Source organism: Drosophila willistoni, unplaced genomic scaffold, assembly GCF_018902025.1.
Source record: "Drosophila willistoni isolate 14030-0811.24 unplaced genomic scaffold, UCI_dwil_1.1 Seg117.1, whole genome shotgun sequence".
Classification (NCBI taxonomy): Eukaryota; Metazoa; Arthropoda; class Insecta; order Diptera; family Drosophilidae; genus Drosophila; species Drosophila willistoni.
The window spans coordinates 57,992-75,827 of record NW_025814079.1 but is presented as its reverse complement, the minus strand read 5'-3'; the positions used below and the strand labels follow the sequence as shown (position 1 = coordinate 75,827).

General features: G+C 35.9%; 1 non-coding gene across 1 annotated transcript; it reads left to right on the top strand.

The window, feature by feature from the left end:
• Positions 1 to 13,155: 13,155 nt before the first annotated feature.
• Positions 13,156 to 13,335, top strand: LOC6637558. Its single transcript, XR_006954801.1, has one exon. It is a non-coding gene; the product is annotated as a 5.8S ribosomal RNA (ribosomal RNA).
• Positions 13,336 to 17,836: the final 4,501 nt, after the last annotated feature.

Genomic DNA, 17,836 nt, shown 5'->3' with positions numbered 1-17,836 from the left:
AATCAAAAATCATCAAGTCTACAAGTCGTGATCTACCAAGGAGTTTTAAGGCTTACGAGTAACCTTAAAAGCTCAGACGAGTGAAACAAAACAAGTGAAAGTATCAAGAAAAGTCAGAATAATTTGAGACGGCCTTACGAGTAACCTCTCAAATTATCCCGTAACCAGCAAGTCCTTGGAATAGGACTAAAATACCGTGCCTAGGCAAGAATCAAGAAAGGTCAAACTGCTCCAGGAAGATTCCCAGCATATTGGAAGGTACAAGGATATATCCTGTTACCTGAAATTCCAGGATCTATATATCGTGACGAACACCAATTGCTGCGAAAATTCCGCCCTACAACAAACGTCCACAGGATCTATCCTTGTGGCTACGAGCACAAAAAGACCATCTTAGAAACGCAGTCAGAGGCACTGAGGTGGCAATAATATCCCTAAAGGATCAGAATACGCCAATAGCGTGAAAGTAAAGCCAGAGGATATATCCTACGGCCCATTAACACGCCGGTATTATTCTGACAAGGGAGACATCAGACAGGATAATCGTATTACAAGTCCGGAGCAGGAACTATAGGAACGAGAGGCGGACCAGGATCGAGCGTCGAGGGACCCCAGTCATAAGCAGCACTGCCCGAGTTCGGGACTCCTCTAAAGAAACTTGTCATATCCAACCAAGCCCATAAACAATCGTAAATAAACGTACCACCAAAACAAATCATTAAACAAACCTGTTCTAATTTCACCGGGGCACAAAAATAAATTTTGTTGTGCCGAACCTAGCCCAAGAGACATTGTAAATATCCCGAAGGACGAAAAAGGATCGTTACAATAAGTTAAAAGAACGAAAACGGCGGTTCCAACTGTGATCGTCATAATGTAGCCAAATGAATCGTCATTTATTTAGTGACGCAATATATATATTTAAATTGTCCTTGGGGACTTTCACCTGCCCACTATGACTTGGTCAACAGTTAATGGTAGCAACACGTTGCTGCCCTCTGGGGGTCATGATTTTATTGATGGTCTGTTTGAGCTTTCGTTGGGCCAGCTGAATTCGATTTCTAATACGTCTGGCAGATTTCTGGATCTGATTTTTACTTCTGATCCTAGCTTTTGTGAAGTATCTAGAACTAGTCCAATGGTGTTACCAGAGGATAGGTATCATCCAACTTTAGAGTTATCTATTGAGTATCCCAGCCGTGAGCCCATCTCCGAGTGTGATCCTACGGTACACACACGATGTTTTCGGAAGACTGACATTGTCGCACTAAACAATGCCTTTCTTAATACCGATTAGACTAATTTACACACTTGTACGGATATGAATTCCGCCATTTCTTTATTTTATACCACTGTTGACTCGATCTTTAATGACTGTGTACCCCTAGTGTCTCCTGTGGTGACGAAAAAATCACCATGGTTCACGCGGGGGCTGTCAAAACTGAAGAATCTTAAGTCTAGGTATTACAAAAAATATAAAGTCACGGGTATCATCGGATCTGTCTCGTTACTTGGTTGCTAAATCGAATTTTATTGTTTCTAATTCTAAATGCTATAATAATTACTTACAACGTTGCAAGTTGCAATTCTCCGAAAATCCTAAAGAGTTCTATAGTTTCGTTAACTCAAAGCGAAATTCTATCTCCCTTCCATCGTTTGCAGTTTTTAATAATGATTCGGCCTCTTCTGATCAATCTATTTCTAATTTATTTGCTAACTTCTTCTCGACTACGTACATATCTACTAAGTACAACTCTAGTCAGATATATCCATATCCTATAACGAAATCCAACTGTATTCTTAATCCTATTATAACGCAAAGTTCGGTAGCTAAGGAACTAATAACGTTTAAGCCGGTATACTCACCGGGCCCAGACGGTATTCCCGTTTGTGTCTTGAGGTTCTGTGCGGAGTCATTGTGCTCGCCTTTACTTAAGCTTTTCGAGTTGTCCGTTAGACTGTCCGAGTTTCCAACTATATGGAAGGATTCGTTTATTTTACCTCTTCACAATGTGGCAATAATCCGACGTCACTAATTACAGAGGAATTTCTAAATTGTCAGCGATACCTAAACTGTTTGAGAAAATTATGACGTCTCAAGTACAGCATTTATGTAAATCTATTTTTTCGCCATACCAGCATGGGTTTGTCAAGAATAGGTCTACCACAACTAACCTTTTACAGTTTACATCTTTTGTAATCCAAGGTTTTAAGAAACAAAAGCAAACTGATGTTATATATACGGATTTCAGTAAGGCTTTCGATTCGGTAAACCATGCTATTACTATTACATAAACTGTGTGAGGAACATTATATAGACAAGAATAATGTCCCACACAACAAACAAGCTACAACAAACAAGCTACAAAGCCACAACAAACAAGATACAACAAACAGCCAGATATGAACGCAGCCAAGACACAAACTAAATACACGATATCAGACCAAGCACAGAATTGGTTGTATAAGAATAGAATTGGCGGTATAAGAGTGAAATCGGCTGTAAATGAACAAATGAAACAAGGCCGGCCGAACATGGCCGATGGAACCCCACGCAACTGCTGGCAATTTCGTACAAGCGGGAAGATGCGTGGGAAACATAATACGATAAGTTCGGTCGTATAAGAGCCAATGAAAGAGGCCGGTCGAACATGGCCGATCGAACCCCACGCAACCGCTGGCGATTTCGTACAAGCGGGAAGATGCGTGGGAAGCATAATGAAAAACCAATATACACGCGAGTTATGCCATTAGCAACACTTCCCATAACAGCCGACCCAAGAGGTCTACACTCCACATTAATGTAAACATAAACAATACCATTCCATTAAACATAGAGTGTCACAAGATAAGTGACAGTTTCCCTAAACATAGAGTGTCACAAGAAAAGTGACCAGAAGAAAACATTATAAACACTTAGATGTAAGCCAAACCAGAATATGATTTGATTCAATAAAGCAGTCTTGATTTAACACTCAACCAGAACAGACTCAATCTTAATTGGCGCAGTCGGTACTCGAGTTCACAGCTAAAATATTGTGGAAACTTTGAACGCAATCAAAGATAACGAAACAATATAATACTGTGGAAAACAAAACGTTTAGTGACAAAATAAAATATATATATTGTGGAAACTTTGGAGAAAATCTAAGCCAACGAAACAATATAATATTATAAAAACATTTTGTGACAAATAACGAAACAATATAATATTGTAAAAACACTTTGTGCAAACAAACAGAATTATTGTGGAAACTTAAAAAAAAAAAAAAGTTAACGAAACAATAAAACATACACCATTAAAATGGCACAAATTAACGAAATACAACAATGCATTCAAATGCTAACATCAATAATAATATCCAATCAAGAGATGCATTCTAATCCAAGAACAAGGGAGAGAAACAGCATCGAGAAGGAAACAAGGTACTTGCCGGTGTTCACTGGACAGGAGGGAACGTTACATGGTTTCATTTCGGCAGTCAACCAAATCATGGAGGAGTATGATGATAACGACCAGGACTTCACTGTTATATTCAACACCAAAATTCAAGGTCAGGCTAGAACTATGCTTAATATTAACCCCCCTACATCTTGGGCTGATTGCAAAACTCGTCTTCGACATCATTATCGCCCAAGAACGGATCAAATGGGTCTAACCAGAAAAATTAATAACTTAAGGGTAACTACCGTTCGAGATCTTGATTTTAAAGTAAGAGCAATTGTTGAGGAAATTACTGATTTTTCGGTCTTTGACAACAATAGCAGATTAGTTGACATATTAAGTGGTCTCTTAATTCAAAGAGTAAAAGAATTATCTTGTGGTCCAATGGCCATTGCCTTAATGAATAAAACAACATTAACAGATATAAGAATTGAACTTGCAAATTATATTGGTCTGAATTATGGAAATTTAAATAAAAAACTATTATTAACCAAAAATGACAATGACCATAGTACATATAACAAACAGACAACTAATAAAAATACAAACCGAAATACTGAACAGAGTCAAAATGTAAAACAGTCTCAAAATCCCAATAGACAACAGAGTCAAAATACGAGACAGTATCAAAATCCGAATAGACAACAGAGTCAGAACGTAAGACAAAATCAAAATTATCAGCAACCACAAAATAATCAGCAACCACCAGCAGAAGCAATGAGTGTAGATAATATAAATGAGGAAGTAGTAAACAGCACAGATAATCAAGAGTTTTTTACCAACTAGCCTCGGATGAAAAAAAAATTTTTATAAAAGGAACAATAGAGGAAGATACTTATATTATTTTAGTAGATACAGGATCAACCATAAGCATTTTAAACACAACTAATGTACATAATTCCAAATACACAATAATTGAAAAATATTCAAAAACCATACATACAATAAAGGGAAAAATAGAAAGTGACAGTTACTTAGTGAAAACAAAAGTGCCAAGGGAGTTTAAATATATAAATTATGCAAGAACAAAATGGGTGGCTATGCCCCTGGAAAAATCATATGATTTTCTATTGGGTATGGACTTCATTCAAAGGTATTTTGCAAATATTGATTTTCAAAACAAAATTATTAAACTTAACAATGGGGTCGAAATTCCATTCCTTTCCAAACAATCAGAAGATGTTTGCGTAATGGAAGTAAGTGAAATTGATGATCTTAAGTTAAAAGAACTCAATACTGAGGAAGAACAAATAGGAAAAAATTTTTCAAAAAAGTACGAAAAGTTATGTTTCAAAGAAGGGGATCACTTAACCAATACTAACACTATAGTTCATAGCATAAAAACTACTACAGGCCAACCTATTAATTCAAAACTCTATCGGGTCTCCCCAAAATATGAAGAAGAAATAAAGAAACAAATAATTTATATGGAAAACAATGGAATTATAAGAAAAAGCAAAAGCAAATATAGTTCTCCAATATGTGTCATACCTAAAAAAAGAGATAGCTCTGGAATTCAAAAGTATCGTATTTGTGTAGACTATAGGCGTTTAAACCAAGTAACCGTTCCAGATAAGTACCCAATACCTATCATGGACGCTGTATTAGACAAACTCGGTAAAGCCCAATATTTTACTACATTAGATTTAGCAAAAGGCTATCACCAAATTTTAATGGCAGAAGAAGATATAGAGAAAACAGCATTCATTTCACCAATGGGTTTATATGAATATGTTAGAATGCCTTTTGGGTTAAAAAATGCCCCAGCCACATTTCAACGTTTAATGAATGAAATACTGAGGGATTATATAAACAAAAGTTGTGTTGTATACATGGACGATATTTTGATATTTTCAACAACACTTGAGGAACATAAGATTGCTCTAGAAAACATTTTCAAAATACTTAGAAATCATAACTTAAAAATTCAACCAGACAAATGTTCCTTAATGAAACAATATACTGAATATTTAGGACACATTCTCACAAAGGAAGGGATTAAACCCAATCCACATAAAATAGAAGCAATAAAAGCAATGCAGCTACCTAAAACAGAAAAGCAATTGAAAGGATTTCTTGGTATGACAGGATTTTACAGAAAATTTATTAAGGACTATTCCAAAATAGCTTACCCAATGATCAGATATTTACAAAAAGGCACACAAATTAATACAAATGACCCACAGTTTATAGATGCCTTTGAAAACCTTAAAACACTTATAAGCTCACATCCAATCTTAAAATATCCAGAGTTTGATAAACCATTTACCATTACAACAGATGCCAGTGACTTCGCAATAGGTGCAGTATTGTCTCAACAAGGGCAACCAGTTGCATTCCTTTCAAGAACTCTAAATAAACACGAAAAAAACTACAGTAAAATTGATAAAGAATTTTTATCCATTATACATGCAGTAAACTATTTTAGACACTATGTGATAGGTAATAAATTCCAAATTATAACAGATCATGCTCCGATAAAATATCTAAACGCAAAATACAAAGGGAAAGAAATGACAGCAAGACACCAAAGATGGATTTTAAAATTATGACATAATATATTTGAAAGGAAAAGACAATAAAGTGGCAGATTTTTTAAGTAGACAGGAAACAGCTGGACTAATAAACAAGGATAAAACAAATAAGTCAAACTTTGAACTATCAGATACACAGCATTCAGCAGAGGAAGGAGGATTTACAAATTTCTATATAAAAGACGATATTGTAAACAAATATAAAACTCAGATAATAGTAACTTATACAACAACGGACAATATTAATATTCAGCATGGTAGAAAAATAATAGAAGTAAGCCCAGCAGAAACAGAAATTTAAATCGAAATCAAAATGCAAAATAATATAAATAAAGGAACAGTAGGAATTTTTTCAGAAGTTCCAGACTCAGAATATTAAATATGACAGAATAGGAAATTAAATATGACAGAAAACCAATCAACCTAAGTTTCAATTCACAGAAACACCGGATGTCAAAAATCAAATTATACATTTGGACATATTTCATATAATACACAAATCGTTTGTTACAATCATAGACAAGCTCACAAAATTCGCAGTCGCTTATAATATAACAGATAGAAACTGGAAAACTAAAATGGAAATTATGATTGAACACTTTGCCAAATTCAATAAGCCACATAAAATAATAATGGATAATGAATTTAGATCAGAACAGATAAAACAATACTTAAACCAAGAACAAATAGAAATCCATTATACAAAGCCAAATTCACATACAGGAAATGCAGACATAGAAAGACTACATTCTACTCTCATTGAAATAATAGCAGGTATAGATGATGATTTATCAATTTCATCCAAAATGCAATTAGCAATAACAGCTTATAATAACCGTTATCACTCTACAATAAAATGTACACCAAATTATGCAAAAAACATAGAAGATGAGGAAAAACTAAAAAACACTATTATCAAACACAAAGAAAAAATTTTAAGCAAACAAAATAAAACAAGAGAAGATTATGAGGAGGAAAGACAGGAAGGACCAATTAAAAACTATAAACGAGTTAGGCATAAGGATGAACCTTATTTTAGAATTACAACATTAAATAATATTCATCCATGTAATATAAAAAGACCGTCAAAGCAGGAAAAAATTAATTTCCAACAAAATACAGATTGACATCTTTGAAACAAAAATTTTTTTTCTCTTATCCTCAGATTTTCATAATTTTTTATGTTATAATGTGTGTTCAAGGCAGATTACAAATTGAACCAATTCAATCAAATGCAGGATATGCACCTATACAAACTTATTCCACGGAAATAGTTAATGAAACAGTAATTATACTACACATTATTAATATCGACCCTTTAAATAATATAATAAATCAAATGGAGACAAACATTAAAAATTTTAACATCACAGGAAAAAAGGAGCTATTAGCCGAAATAAATCTAATTAGAGCTAAAATAAAATCCATAACCCCAAACAACAGAATAAAAAGAGGAATGTTAAATATTGTAGGAACAACATACAAATGGCTTTTTGGAATTATGGACGATGAAGATAGAACAGATATTTTAGACCACCTTAACAATATTGACCAAAACAACCATAATATTATACAAGACATGAACCAACAAATTGTTATAAATACACATTTTAATAAAACAATACACAACTTAGCAGAAACAATTAAACAAGACAGAACAATAATCAAGGACATACTTACAAGCATGGACAATCAAAATCAAGAAATAGAAATGAAAATACTTCATAATGACCAAATGGGAAAATTAAAAAATATAGAATTCAAAATAAATTATATTCAGGAAAACATAGCATCAGCAAAAAATAATATAATCGTACCAGAAATTTTATCAGAAGAGGAAATAAATAAATTTGACATTGATTTTTATAAATTAAAGCTAATCCTATGGGCATTTTAAAATATAAGAATAATTGCATCATAATCGCAATTAAAATCCCAAAATCATTTATAACCATAGATGTTAAGTTAATTATTCCTATACCAAATATAGATTATATACAAATAGACCAAGAAAATCAGTTAATTGCAGAAATAAATAATAAAACATTTACATATGAACCCAACAAAATTTTAAAAGAATTAAAATTAAGTAAAAGTTGTACCATTAATAATAATTGCAAATTTATATTCAACAATATAACGAGTATCGAAGAAATTGACGATGATACAATTATAATCAAAAATGCCAAGAATACAAAAATATATCACAATTGCGATAAAAGAAATATTATACTTAAGGGAAGTAACTTAATTCAATTCGGTAACTATAAAATTCAAATTCTAAATGAAATATTTTTTAACGAAAAAACAGAATTTCACGAAAAATTTTTTTATCCAACAGAACTATTGAATCAAACCTATAAAAACACAATAAACTTTGATCATGTAACAATAGATAATTTTGACAATTTAAAAGAAATCACAGAACTTAAATACGAAAAGAAAATGACAAATGGCATATTTTTAACACTTTTTATTATTATTATTATATGTTTATCCATTTATATACATATATACTGTAAAAAGAAAAATATAAACATTAATGTAAACAGAATTCAGGAGAATTCATACTCTCAGAGGGGAGGAGTTATGCCATTAGCAACACTTCCCATAACAGCCGACCCAAGAGGTCTACACTCCACATTAATGTAAACATAAACAATACCATTCCATTAAACATAGAGTGTCACAAGATAAGTGACAGTTTCCCTAAACATAGAGTGTCACAAGATAAGTGACAGTTTCCCTAAACATAGAGTGTCACAAGAAAAGTGACCAGAAGAAAACATTATAAACACTTAGATGTAAGCCAAACCAGAATATGATTTGATTCAATAAAGCAGTCTTGATTTAACACTCAACCAGAACAGACTCAATCTTAATTCGCGCATGCGATGGGCAACCAAGTCCAACATGGCTCGATCGAACCAAGTCGAACCCATGATTTGCAATCGAACATGACAGATCGAACCACACGCAACCGCTGGCGATTTCGTACAAGCGGGAAGATGCGTGGGAGGCATAATGAATATTAGTGGCTGTATAAGAGTAAATGAAACCGGGCTTGAGGGCATAATTGCATGCAAAAAGGGGGCATTGGCCTCATTAGATAAATTAAGAGCATGGAGAGGCAAATATAAATGCATGCATTAGCGTACATACACGCACATCACACGTACACTATGCGTGAGTGACGGCAAGGGAGAATACCGGTGGCCAATGGGTCGCGCTATGCCTACGTCACGCTCAGGAGAGCGAAAGCAGTTAGAATGCGAGCACCAAAAGAATTTCGTGAGCGAGAGAAAACAAAAGTGAGGGCCAAGCAAGCCCGAAAGACGGGTGCGGGGGACGCTTGGTACCAAAACGAAACCAAGTGAGGGCTATGCTTGTGAATCGGGGAGTAGGGGGGAAAGCATAGATGCGAGAAGCAATAATGGTTTGTGGATGTGTGAGGGGAATATGCAAGCCGAAGGGGGAGGGATGAGCCATGGGGGAAGCCCTCTATCTAATGGATGCGAGATGCGTATGAAAGTGTATTTCCATGGAGAATTAAATAATGTAATATATTAAATTAATCAGGCTAATTATGTTTAAACGATAATTTAGTTAATACAATTAGTATATGTGTATGTAAATAATAATATTGAGCAAATATGGGTGAAATTGGGTATGACGAGTGGATTAAAGGGAGCGACGGGCGACGGCAGCGCTGGCAGAGAAAGCAGAGAGAGTCAACGGGATACGAAGGGCGGCCAATAGAAAGGCGACGCCAGTGCGTGAATGTGATGGAAGCACGTAGATACAAGGGAGCTAGACAAGGACAAGGGAATAAATGGGCGCTCAGCCACAAAGAAAGTGGACATATGCGCAAAGGATTTACGGGACTTTCACCACGCATAGTAACAAGTGGATGCGTGGGTGAAAGCAGAGGGCCGATGGAAATATACCACCTGTATAGCGGTACTACACCAAGATATTCCTGAGGCCGTGGGAACTGCCTATATAAAGGCAACGCCCATCAAGCAAAGCATCAAGTCATCAAGTCGTGATCAAGTAACAAGTAATTAAGGCCTTACGAGTAACCTTAAGAAACTTATCAAGGAAACACAAGGAGCAACAGAAAAACTAAGAACTATACAGGCCTTACGAGTAACCTGTACAGTTTCATTTGATAGTAACAAGTCCATAAGTAAGGATAACAAACACCGTACCCAAGCTAGAGTAAATTGGAGAGAAGCCAAGCAATCTCCAGGAGTATCCAAAGTCAGTGGTAGGCACGAGGATATATCCTACTGCCGAAATTCCAGGATCTATATATCCTGACGAGTACCAATTTCTGAGGAACATCCTGCTTCGTGATAACAGCTACGGGATTCGTCCCAAAGCTTTAAAGCAAAAGCATTCTCAACGAACTTAGCGAAAAGGGTGCAGAGGTGTGTAGCGCAAATCAAGCACACTATACAGATCGAGACAGTAATCAGCAACGGCTGCAGAAGCAAGAAGAAGACAAGAAAGGACGCCGAGGGATTCGAAGTGACTCACCAACGCTGTCCAAGCCCAGAACTACCATCGAGAAACCGTCATATCCAACCGAGTCCACTAACGATTTGAATAAACATACAATTAAGCATTAGCAACTGAAATCAAACGTGTTTTAATTTCACCGGGGCACAAAATAAATTTGTTGTGCCGAACCTAGCCCAAGAGATATTGTAAATATCCCGAAGGACGAAAAAGGATCGTTACAACTGAATTTAGTTGGCTTTCCGGATGCTCTGCTTGCTTGGATTTCACAATATCTAGGCAATAGGAGGCAGAGGGTTCTTTTTAGGTCCTCTCTTTCTAAGATCATTTGTGTTGAATCGGGACTCCCACAGGGCAGTGACCTTGGCCCATTATTTTTTATTAAAATTCCAGAGTTCTTATGTATGCCGATGATGTAAAAATCGCTAATCGCATCGTAGACTCTCTCTCATGTCATACCTTGCAAGCTGACCTGAATGCTTTTCAGGGGTGGTGTAGGACTAACTTGTTATCTCTAAACTGTTCTAAGTGCAAAGTTATGTCTTTTTATGGAGGTTCTCCCCAATTTTAATCAGCATATATCGACTACTGTTAGTAGGGCTAAGAGTGTTCTTGGCGTTATAAAGCGCTGGTCGAAGGAGTTCAAGGATCCATAAACTACCAAAATACTTTTTACTTCTTTAGTCCGCCCCATATTTTAATATGGATCTTGTGTTTGGTCTCCTCAATATAAGTTTTATCAAAACAAATTAGAATATGTACAAAAACAGTTTTTACTCTTTGCCTTTCGTGATTTGCGCTGGGATCCAACTGTACAACTTCCATCTTATTCTAGTCCACTTCAGTTAATTAGCCTTCCTTCTTTAACTAATCGTAGAACAATGCTTGGTGTATCTTTTCTTTACAAACTTTTGAATGGTGAGATTGACTCTTCCGAGCTGTTGAGCCAAATTAACATTTCTGTTCCATCTAGAAGGACCCGCAATTTCACACCGCTTATACTTCCCACTTGCACAACTAACTTTTCTCTGCATGAACCTTTTCGTATACTATGTAGTGACTACAACAGACTTTTGCAGGTTATCGGTTCCGAAACATCGCTTCCGGGTATAAAAACTGCGATCTTGTTGTTCCTCGCTCGTAATTAGTTGTAATCATCTTTATTTTAACATATCCTGTTTTCTTTTTATATGTAACCTATTATCTCATTACATTTAATATTTTCTATTTCTCTAGTTTAATTTATGTTTATATATGTAATACGCCTATGCCCTTAGGTCGGAGTGGGTAGAGGTTGTAACATTAACTTTACTTAGGGTCATTCGTAACAGGCCCGGGCCTGGTGTCATATGGGCCACTTGTTCGTACTGAGCGTTGTACGACTACGTCTATAAAAAAAAAAAAAAAAAAAAAAAAAAATACGGCGGTGCCAACTGTCATCTTCATAATTTATATGAAAAAAAAATTTACTCAACATTTAAAATTTTTCATATCATATGAAAATATATCATAACGTATGCGATTTATTTAATTTCGCCCATTCATATGAAAAAAAAAAAAATTTACTCAACATTTAAAATTTTTTATATCATATGAAAATATATCATAACGTATGGCATTTATTTAATATCGACCATATATATGAAAAAAAATTTAATAAAAACTAAAAATATTAATATCGCCCATTTATCGTATGGGAACATCCATATCATATGGGAATATGCATATCACATACGAATGTTTATACTTTGGTGACTTCTTAAAAACGGCCATTTATTGTATAGGGAAAAAATGTTAATTTATTATTGAGTCGTACTTTCAAACATAAATGGTCGATTTAGAGAGTATGTATCAAAAAACCTACTTAGGTGGTGTGATGTCGAGCATGGTCAGTCATATGTAATATTCCACGAGGAACTCAACATGCCCTGGGTTCAGGAAATAGCTAGGCTCAGCAAGGCTCATCTGGAGCGTCTCGACAGGCACCCCAACCAGCTGGCCATAAATCTTCTAGACAACAGCACTACCATCCGCCGCCTAAGAAGACTCCATCCATTGGACCTACCAGTCCGCGAGGAGTGATCAGCTCACTGGCTCTCACCCCAAAGCACCCTTCCCCCACCAACATTACCCTAAATACCCTAACCTTAACGATGATTTGCCTAAACATCATAGTCTGTTATACTTGTTGTAAAATTCAATTCCTTAAGTCACTGTCACGCCCCATAATTTACTTATTGTCCACAAATCGGACAGATTGTAAATAGGAGATACCCGTTAAATAAAAAAAAAAAAAAAAAAAAAAAATATGTAATATTGGTAAAATTCTTAAATACATATGTCTTATGCATTTATAATCGGCAATGTCTATTTATTTATTTATTATAATGAAATTTGATGGTATTTATAAAAATACATATGTAAATTTATTGTTGAGTGGTACCTTCAAACATAAATGGTCGATTTCGAGAGTATGTCGCACAAAACTTACTCATGATGAACAGTGGTTGTTCAGTCATGTTGAAGGCTAATATGTCACTTATATAGAGCAAAACTTTTTTCATTATTAAAATCAAATTATTATTATTGAATTAATTTCTTATAATTATAAAACACTCATCTCACTTAATGTGAAACAAACAATTTAATAATCACTCTAAGCGGTGGATCACTCGGCTCATGGGTCGATGAAGAACGCAGCAAACTGTGCGTCATCGTGTGAACTGCAGGACACATGAACATCGACATTTTGAACGCATATCGCAGTCCATGCTGTTATGGTACTTTAATTAATTTTAGAGTGCTGCTTGGACTACATATGGTTGAGGGTTGTAAGACTATGCTAAATAAGTTGTTTTAATATTTTACGAAATATTAAAGCATATGGTATATTATTGGATATATATGTATATTCATAATATTAATAATAATTGAAACACATTGGCTCACATATGTATGGCAAAAACGAAGATGTATAATTTTCTTTTTCAAATCAAATGATACTGAGGAATGTCTAGCATAAAAAATATTAAATTTTAATCTAGAATTGACTCTTATTAATGATATGAAATGAAAAAATACGAGACCCTGAAGATATTGGCACCCGCCAACCATTTGAGGCTTGGTCGGGTAATTCCGCCCCTCCACAAACATTGGTCCTTCGAGCCGGATATCCTTCCGCTCCTCCAGCTTGCATCGGCGGAATTCCTGATAAGTACAAAAATTTCATTATTCATTTCATTTGCCCTACATACTAATAAAAGTGTGAGGTTTTCCCGCTTCTCAATAGCGACCTACACACTTTTACATATTGTATGTACATACCTGACCTGTTCCAAGGTTCCATGGTAGTTCCTAATCCTTAGCGTGTTTGTCCAACGTTCTCGTTTTACATTACATTTCCATTTTTATTTTTATTTTTTCCCCGCACTTGTCAAAATCCACCTTTTTTACATATGCATTCACATGTACATGTAATTTATACAGCTGTTTGCCAAGTCCGCGTAAAAGTTTAAAAAACAAAAAATATTAAAGTGTTATAAAAAATAGGAAAAAAATAATAATCAAAGTGTTCACCGCGTTTTCTTATGTGTTGAAATAATTATTTTTAATGCCAAACAAATTTCCAAACGCGCGTATCAACGTACATACATACATCGTCATCTGTTGATTTACGCGTATTTGTACATATACATATACATATAATCCCTTCGCACATTTACCACAACACAAAAGGCAAAAAAAATATATTTTTTTTAATAGCACTTAACGTATGCACCGCGATTTCTTGCGCGTTCGAATTAGGTGCGAAATTAATTTCCTCACGCGCGTCTTTGGAAACCGGTGCACTTGCTTACATATGTACATACATACTTACATAGTCATACATTGCACATATGTACATATTCACAACACATAATCCATTTCGGTGTCGCGCATTGATTTAACACAACCCCACCTCCAATTAAATGACAATTACTTACGTTTTTTTTTTGTTGTGAACAACGCGTGTGCATACATATCTATATACTCACCTGTGTACTTATGCATATACATACGTACATACATAGATCAAAGCATTTGTCCATATGCATTGATCGTTTGTTTTGTTTGCCTTCGCGCACAACACTCGCGGTGTGTAATTTATACAGCTGTTTGCCAAGTCCGCGTAAAAGTTTAAAAAACAAAAAATATTAAAGTGTTATAATCGTTTGTTTTGTTTGCCTTCGCGCACAACACTCGCGGTGTGTAAAAACGTTCTTTTGTTCTTGGTTTTTCCGCACAAACACAAAAAAAAATTATTAACATAAGTAAACAACAAAATCAAAAACCAAATATATAAACAGCGGCCGACAGCTGTTTTCGCCAAATTCAAATCACATTATTTCCTGTTCCCTTTTTTCGCCTAATTATATATCCGCCCATATTTATGAATAAATACATATATATTTTTTCCAGCACTATCGTGCCCACATTTATATATCCGTCCATATTTATAAATTATTTATATAATTTTCCCGGCCAACTTTTTGCGCTCATATATGTATCCGCCCATATTTATAAATAAATACATATATATTTTTTCCAGCACTATCGGGCCCATATTTATATATCCGCCCATATTTATAAATAAATACATATATATTTTTCCAGCACTATCGGGCCCATATTTATATATCCGTCCATATTTATAAATTATATATATAATTTTTTCCGGCCAGTATTTTGCGCTCATATATATATCCGCCCATATTTCTAAATAAATACATATATATTTTTTCCAGCACTATCGGGCCCATATTTATATATCCGTTCATATTTAAAATTATATATATATTTTTTCCGGCCAGCCTTTTGCGCTCATATATATATCCGCCCATATTTATAAATAAATACATATATATATTTTTCCAGCACTATCGGGCCCATATTTATATATCCGTCCATATTTATAAATTATATATATAATTTTTCCGGCCAGTATTTTGCGCACATATATATATCCGGATCCAGATTTATACAAAAACGTATTTCCTTTTATCCTATACTTCTTTATTTATATATTTCCTCCGTGTTTTGTTTTATACGTACTCCCAGCGTTACTTACGAATCCATACAAACTTGTTTTGTAATCATTTCGCTTTGTCTACGTGCAAGTTTTGATCCGCACTCGTGCGTTCGTATGTTGTTCCGCATCTATCCCCATTAAAAGGGCTCCGTTTCCGAGCCACACGCGAGATAATTCTACCGCAATCCTGCGGTGCACAGTGAGAAAGCTCTTGCGTTCTCATACAGTCCACTTCTCATTTCCTGTAGTTTTCTCCAAAACAAAAAAAAAAAAAAAAAAACCCACAAACTCGGTGTTCGAAGGTAAGGTCGTCCCCTGAGTATGTCCACGGAGCCGTCCAAGACTGCGCCGAAGTCTAACGGTCTTTCGTCTCCCTCTGCAACTCCGGAGAAGGTTCGGCCTCCGATAACTCCGGTGACCGTGAAGCGTACGGATATTTCGCGCAAGTTCTCGTCTGTTCGCAGCCGCAGCGAATCCCTAAGATCCCGTCCGTCTTCGTCCAGCCTCTCTCAGGGTCGCAGATTCTCGGTTAAAGACTCGAATGAACACAAAGGTCGTTCCAAGCTTACAACCCAGACCCAGATACCGCACGTTGTTATGACGCACTGCTCTGACGCTCCCGTCACCCGATCCGTATCACAACAGCGCAGAGAACACTCCAGAATGTCCCTCTCCGATTTCATTCTGGCGTGCGACGCATTGACTCTATTCGAAGCTCGGGAAAGTGAAGCTCTAACTTCTGAAGTGCCCTTGTTTTCCATTAAAATGCACTTAGAGCAGCTCAAATCCCTTTGGTCAACTGTCGAGATGGAATACTCCCGTTGTCACAAGGCCTTGACAGTCCAAACCGACGAGGAAAGCTTGGCAAACATAAGCCACATCAAGGCGAAGCACGAACACGCTTATGCGGCGTATGTGCGATGCGGGACGTTGTTCGGAGAACGCATCGAACAGCTTGTAGTGATGTACTTGTGCACGTGTAGTTGTTAGCTGCCTAATTTTTCTACCTTGCTAACGATAACACAAATGTATGCTAAAGATCGGGGTCGTGCACTTCTAGCGTTGCTCTTGCTTAGCTCGTCGGATGAGGGGGGGTTCTTTCCTACTCTAGGCATACGCACGGATCATACAGAAAAAATATAAGTGCACTATCAGAAACTAAAAGGATGTAAAAAAAAAACAAAATATTGGACCAGATAGGGATACTATTAATTGTGCGGACGACTTCTCTGCCGATTAGCTAAAGGTGTTGTTCGCTAACCCTTTCCTACCTTGGCAACCTATTGGGTTTGATTGATTGCCCCCTTAACAGACTCTTAAATGATCTTAGACGATTTGTAATGGCAGAGTAAGAACCGTACCAAGTGAAGACATGTGCGTAGTACTCAGGGGGGGGTTATTCATTTATTTTTGCAAACAAACAAAAGAAAATATTCTTTCCGAAATGCAATTAAAATTATTATTATTAAAGAGGGCTACTACACCACAGTTAATGCTACGGAAGCCTACTGACGGAGTCATGAACTGAAAAGGGACCTCTTTAGCTAATTTAGGTACTTATGTCTTTCAAATGATATACACCGAGAGATTTATTCTGCTCGTTAGCTAATTCATAATACGACGAACTGACCTTCCTCAACACCTTAGCTGGGATGAAGACTGGTGCTAATTTGCTACTAAATCTTTTTGGGGCTGAACTCTGTGTAAAATTTCGAGCATGAACTGTGTCACCGACTTTTAGTTGTCTGCTTCTGATACGTAAATTGTAATTACGAGCATTTGTTGCATGTGCCTTGGCTATGTTATCCTTAGCTTTTTGCCGAGCTACCTGCAATGCATCGAATCTATTCAACGAGGTGTCTTCAGTCATTAAATTCAATTTCCGCAAAAGTTCATAGTCTTTACCATTATGAAGCATGTGTTGACCAAAACATAGATAGTAGGGGGAATATGCAGTACTGCGGTGGATAGAAGAACGAAAGGCTGCTCTAATTTCTGTAAGATGATTATCCCAAGTGGTATGGTCGGTCCCTATGTATGCGCGAATTGCTGCTAGAACTGAGCGGTTAAGACGTTCACTTGCGTTCGCCTGAGGGGAATAAATAGCGGTGCATTGATGCGAGACTCCGAATCGAGTAAGAAATGACTTAAAGAATCCGGATATGAATTGTGAACCATTGTCCGTCAGTATACATTCCGGTACGCCAAATGTATAAAATATACAATTTTCTAAATATTCGCAAATACGATTGGATGTAAACTTCT